Genomic DNA, 6748 nt, shown 5'->3' on the forward strand with positions numbered 1-6748 from the left:
GGGTCAAATGGATTTTAGGCTAAAAACATAAAGTAATAAAGAATAAGCTTCTGGCCAGAATGTACTATTGGACAGCCTATTCCCTCGTTCTAGTAACATAATTTAAATCTTGCTTACCGCGATTTCAGTATTATTGGTACACTCTCTTTGTGTGATTCATTGGTTAGAGTTGGCCTGTTCACCCATTTAGACCTCAGTTGCTGAAATAAATAGAGTAACAACGGGGGGTTCAAAGATTCACTTCTCTACTTTTCATCTTGTGAGTCAGTTCTCAGAGTTTAACTAATTACTCAAAGACCGCAGCACTCTGTATGTTTTATTTAATTATATGTTACCATAATTGATTGGGCACCCATTTTGCATCTATATTGAAAAGGGCCGCTACGCACACATTGTACAGGCTGCCACCCGTTTCGAATATATACTCTACGTTATGTAGCCAATTTTGATCCTATTAAGTATTTATAGATTATGAATGGAGTCATCATAGAAGTACGCGCCAATGTCCATAAGAGCGGTACTAGATATTTGAGCATTTGGAAATTCGGCTAACTGGTCATGATTGCGTTTCCTATAAAAACGTTGCCCTCCCCTTGTCCGCAGCCTTCCGATCTCCTGACGCACATTCTATAGCGGCATTCGCTGCTTTATCTCAAGGTTTTTAACAGCGCCCACCTCTCGGTCGTGCAATCTATGAATACTTAATAGGATCAAAATTGGCTACATATACGAAAAGTAAAGAAATAGATGCGCGTTTCTATTTTTTTTACTTTTGGTATAATCGCGGCACCTGCGCTTTACTTTTCACATTAAAAGTAAAGCGTTGGTGCGGCGAAGCTTGTTTCTAAGAGCTCTGAGTTTAGTTCTGAACTGCGTTGGACTGGAAGCAATCCCTTTCCAGGAATAGTCAAGCATTAGGTAGCATCTGGAGAAAGTAATAACATTTTGTAGAACAGGGAAGCAGCCGTGCAAATAAAAATAACAAACAATATTTTACCTCAAAATCTATGGTGTTTTCATGTTAAATCTGTTTGGAAAATAGTTATGGTTGTTTGAAATCCCATAACGCTGTGAGGCTCTGCAAGGAAATGTGCTTTGTTGGTTTTAATTTACTCCACAAAGCCTTCAGCTTAACATCTCAGTAGCTTTTTCGAGCACGAGGGTTATGCCAAGACTATTTGGTTGACGCCTCTGGGGCTTTTGCTCAGAGTAACTGATGACCTCTGCAGCACGAACTCAAGATCCATCAAGTTCCATCAGCCATTATGACTACTGCAGCATGACGCACCTTATCTATGGCAACCACCCGGGACCAAACTCTCTGCAATTATGCGGTCATGTCCACCGCTGTGCGCCGCCGTGGGCCGCACGTGACTCTAAAAGCCTCAAGAACTCCACAGGATCAACCGTTAGGGAAAAAGGTTTTCCCTCCCAAGGTGAGTAGGCAAGCACTGCCTAGCAAATGGATAATACACCTGGCTGATAGCATCGACTGCTATAGGTATGTCTCTCCTTTGCATTCTGTGTGTTGCAGAGAGCAAAGTCCACCTTACCTGCCACACTATTTAAATGCCATTCTGTAAAATGGGATGGGCACTCTTACCAACTTAGTTATGCACGTCACTATAAACACCCATTCACCCTTAGTGCCAGAACTCCAAGAGAGAGGGTGAGTTCTTTGCATTTTGTTATTCCACTGCTCGGTAGCAATCAGCACCAGCCACGATATCTAATGTCGATGCGACGTCAGCTCACATTTTATTATCTTGCTACTGCGTAATTCTGTAGTAGATGAGCCCGTGCTGTAGTAACTGCGCTCATGGTATTAGGTGAAACATGATACTCTTCTTGTATACAAACCAAGAGTGTCCTCATGTTAAAACTTATCGTTTCAGGGAAGAGCCTGTGGCCTAACGGCTAGAGCGGTCAACCAGGTCGGGCTTAGTGACAATGCTTAATCTGAGCAGGCACTGGTACTTAATCCTTCTCTGAACACATCAACAGGTGAAATTGGAGAATGCAACCGAGAAGGCAAGAACATGCATAAACTCCTGTATTACAACCATCTGCAATTAAGCTCTTCCATAACTGCATGCTCACACCTGCAGTCCCCAATAAACTAGAGACATCAGCATGACCTGCCCTTCTCAAATGCTTCTACAGAGAGGATTGCCCCACGGCACACGCGTGATGAGAACCCAGGAGAAGAGACACCTCAGTGTAATGCAAGTTCTCCTGCAAGACCACCAGAAAAAAGGTTCGTGCACAGGGCAACCCTTTGTGAATACACCCAAAGGGAATGTCTTCGAAGGACAAGACTCTGCAAAGACATCAACAACCACCTGTTACACCTGGATAGGCCACTCATGACACAGTGAACAAGCATTGACATAGCCAATAGGTCTCGCTTTTGAGACCTTCTAAGTATTTAGTTATGCAACACAATATTCTTGGTGCAACAACAACTGTTGCATTGCTAAACACTTAAAAGGTCCCAAAGGCGAGACTTAATGGGTATGCCAATGCTTGTTTAAAATGTCAACTGTTGCAATATTGACAGCTCACACCGTTCTTTTTCCCCCTTTTTTCTTTCAGATGAAACTACATCGCCTGACTTGCTATATGGACAAAAACTGCAATAGAAGCACAATAAATGATCTTCAATAAAAGATTGTTCTTGAAAATTGAATGTCTATCGTGGTTTTTTTGGGGCGGAGGTCACGTTCAATTTGTGTTCATTATTTGGATGGCTTTTGACATGAACAGTCTTTGAACCGGTGGTAGCCCAAACAATGGCTTCACTGGCCAAGTAACTGTGTAAGAGCAATACCTTGTTAATAACTGGAGCTTCATGGACCAAACCTAAGTAGTTCTTTTGAGAATAAGTTACATGCATTGCGCTGCTTACTCTTGCACCTCCTGGTGCTTGCCCAGTCCACAGATCGCCCCATCACTGCTTGTCGTAGTCAGTGTGGTTATGCCTATTGGTTCCTTCCCCCCAGAAGATTACCCTGGAGCTATCTGCAATCTCACTTTCTTCTCCTGATTCCTTACTTTAAAAAGAATTAGAAATGCAATAGGTCTTTCATTTTTTGAGCTAGAGCAATTGGTTTTGCAAATAACAATTTCCTTTACCCTTGTTGTGGGTGTATGTTGCTTGAGTGGAATTATGTGGGTTGTATCGGATTTGTTAATTGTGGGGTTTGGAATTGTGTGGTATGGAATGGAATTGTGAAGTGTAGATATGTGGCATGGTGTGCATTGGAACTATGTAGAGCGCAGTGGTGTAGTGTAAAGTTTTGTAAAGCAGAGTGGCACTGTGTATATTGCAGTGGAGTGGCACAGATTGTAAAATAATGGCTTGGAGTGGTGCTCATTGCAGTGCCTGGAGGTGAAGGAAAGCATCAAACATAATTGATGTGTATGTGTGCTCTTAAAGTATTAATACACTGATATTGCATTAATGTCGATTTTGCAACCAGATGTAATTTTGCCCCTAGGTTTGATTTTCCACATACATTTTTCTGTGCTTCTAAATGCTGCCCACAAGTACTTCACCAAAGAGAATTTTGTAACTCAATACGGTCTCAACATAATGTGTCGTAGCGATGCACATCTTTTCAACATAATTCAAAATCTTAGTATCACATTTTCTATATGCATTGAGTGATTTTGCACCGAAATGTAGTAAAACACCCCGATATGTTGGTGTTGCAGTGTTTATGTTGTTTTTATTGTATATAGGTAAGCTTTTTTTTTTATTGCCATTGGAGTTTATGTGGCGCAAAGTTAACCAGAAGGTATTGGAGCGCTTTATACAGTATCTGCTTTTTTGTTTTTTTTTGAGAATCTTGTCACCCTACTTTTAGATCAACAACACGGGCGCACAGTTCCTTTTTAGGTCGAGGTACTATCCGGTTCGTCAGAACCGGAAGTAGCGAGATCTTATGTTTCTTAGAGGGGCTCTTCATCCCGCCTCTAATTTTGGCTCTCTCCCATTGGCTGGCTTCCTAAATGGAGGCCAGCCATTGGAGGAGAGAGCCATCACTCCAAATAGGCTCCGTCCTTTTTGGATTTGGAGGTGTGTTCGGTGTTCTTCTTTCCACTTTTTAGCCACGCCCACCGAACACGCCCCCAAATCCCAAAATTTTGGAACCTTCCGTCGGCCATTATTTGGTTTCTCTTCCTATGAGGATGGTCTCGCTGTTCGTGGCTCCCGCTGTCCCTCCTCCCGCTCTCCATGTATTTTTGCTGTCCGTGTCTGTTTGTGCCTTCTTCCCCCTGTCTGTTTCCCGCCCCCCTCCCGCTCTCCGTGTATTTTCGCTGTCCATGTCTGTTTGTGCCTTCTTCCCCCTGTCTGTTTCCCACCCCCCTCCCGCTCTCCGTGTATTTTCGCTGTCCGTGTCTGTTTGTGCCTTCTTCCCCCTGTCTGTTTCCCACCCCCTCTCCCTCCGCAGCTCTTCTCCGTTCCGTTCCGCTCCCCCCCCTCCGCAGCTCTCAACTGTCCCGCTGCTACAGTGATCTGGAGGCACCCACACACGTCTCACTCAATGAGACTAGACCCTGGCATCAAGCACACCTCATATTCCAGCAATGGGATGAGCACACTAATCAGATGCACCGCAAATTCCGACCATTTGTGCTGTTTCTATCCAAGTGCTAGCTAAGCCCAACACACAATTCTTCCGATGCACTCCAACTCTTCCTTACCACACCCAGGCCTTTCCAGTAATGAGATCGAGAGACAGTTCAGCCAACGCAGCTCAAGCTGGAAGGGGCCCTTACTATTCCAGCGAGGTCTGCCAATGCCAGAGCTGCTCTGCTCGTCCCCCCTCCCTCCGCAGCTCTCCTCTGTCCCGCTCCCCCACCCTCCCTCCGCAGCTCTCCTCTGTCCGGCTCCCCCCCTCCCTCCCCCCGTAGCTCTCCTCCGTCCCCCTCCCTCCGCCTGCAGCTCTCCTCTGTCCGGCTCCCCCCCCTCCCTCCGCCCGCAGCTCTCCTCTGTCCCGCTCCGGAGAGGGATCGTTGTCCCTGGCTTTACCCCCCAGCCTCACACTCGCTCTTTTCATGTCGTATCTGCTGTATTTTGCTTTGTCATGTTGAGGGTCTGTCTGGCCCTAGGTACCTCCAGATGTCCCCTGTCAGGTGTGACAGTTACTAAACCTGCTCAGGTCACCATATGCTGGTAGCTGCAGTCCTTTATGCATAGGGAAATAATGGGTCGAGTGACACTACAAGTACCAGCACGTAACGCGAACAAAGATGTCCGGTCTGTCAGAAGTTCCCGTTTCGAAACGTTCCAGTCTGGGAGCACTGGGGTTAAGGGTGATACAAGAGGTGACTAGAAGGACAGACTGAAAATCAGGCTATAAAGATTGTGTGACCTGGCATACATTTAAAGACCATCACTCTAAATGTGACGTAATTACATAGTGGCAGATGTCTCTGAATGAAAGACTTATCCCCTCCTGTTTCCAAAGCCTTTTATTTCAATTATTCCAATAAAAGGGATCAACATTTGAAGACTTAAGACCGGACCAACCCTGCCTGACGTACTTGACGCAGTGCACCCTGGGGTTTGTAGTTCACCGTGTAATACGGCAGGCAGGTAAACGCCTTAGAAGTGAGACCGCACAGCTGGAAAGGGTGGGAGCTGAGACATTCTAAACCACCAGACCCGTAGGGTGGAATCTCGTCAAAGATTGGCTCCGGCTTTCATCACCGTGAGGTCATCGAAAGTAGCACTTTTATTTGCGTCAGTCGTGTTGTGAAACCCAGATATGTTCATGTCTGTTTCCTCCTGTTCTGAGGCCAGCTGTGCACGGGGCGAGGTTCAAGCAGCAGGACGTGCTGGCACCGTGTACGTCATGGGAGGATGGACACGGCTTCCTTTAACGTAACATGTGTATTTTGTAAATCGCACGCTCATTCAGAAGGGTATCTTGACGCTGATTAACAGATGTTTTATTTTTACCCAACTCGATGGTACTCATTTCATCGGCCTCCGAAGGATGAAAGGCTAAGTGGACCCGCCGGGATTGAACCCACGCCCCTCCAGTGAACGCATTAGTCTCTCTGAGCCACCAGGCCCGGCTCCCATAGGTGCGGCAGGTGCAGTGGCACCGGGGCCCAGAGGCAAACCCTGGTTATTGTTGCATTTCACGATACAACCAGCGGCCGGGGCGCTTCCTTGCTCTGGGGCGCCTTGCTTGGAACGGGCCTCCTTCGTACCACCTCTTCTGTCCGGCTCTGGAGTCCTCGCCTCGAGGATTCTGTCCACTTCTTGGCGCACGAGCAGAGCTAGATCTGATATGCAGTAGTGACAAAGTTGTACGCCCACTATCACAAGATGCGGCCTAGTCTGGGCGCTGGGATTTCAGAGCGGGTTTATCGGCCTCAAACTCTGCCGCTGAAGCCCCTCCAGGGTCTGGGGTTCAGGGTCAGACGGGGGGGCCTCTGTTTACACGCCGCTTTCACTGCCTCCCAGACGCCCTGCACACCCCCAGAGGCCGTGCAGGGGATACTAGGACGGTACAAGCTCACAGACGATGCCCTCGGGTACAGCCTGGCATGCGGACTGATGGCAATATCTTCATTTTACTGCTTTTATTGCAGAAAAGTGTGTGTGGGGGGGGGGGGAAGGGGGCTGATATTTTGGAATAGGGCAGCTCTCTCAGCTTCTGTGGATGCCTGCTCTGCCCTTCTATGCCAACAACGAACCCCCAACGCCCTTCAGATGACCTCTGACCCC

The 6748-nt window shown here is 47.1% G+C and overlaps 1 non-coding gene across 1 annotated transcript; it reads left to right on the forward strand.

Moving 5' to 3' along the window:
- The first annotated feature begins 2760 nt into the window (after positions 1-2760).
- On the forward strand, positions 2761-2894 carry LOC147733657 (small nucleolar RNA SNORA76). The gene has a single exon (XR_015308933.1). It is a non-coding gene; the product is annotated as a small nucleolar RNA SNORA76 (small nucleolar RNA).
- The last annotated feature ends 3854 nt before the right edge of the window (positions 2895-6748 follow it).

Source organism: Lissotriton vulgaris, chromosome 2_1, assembly GCF_964263255.1.
Source record: "Lissotriton vulgaris chromosome 2_1, aLisVul1.2, whole genome shotgun sequence".
In the NCBI taxonomy this organism is placed as follows: Eukaryota; Metazoa; Chordata; class Amphibia; order Caudata; family Salamandridae; genus Lissotriton; species Lissotriton vulgaris.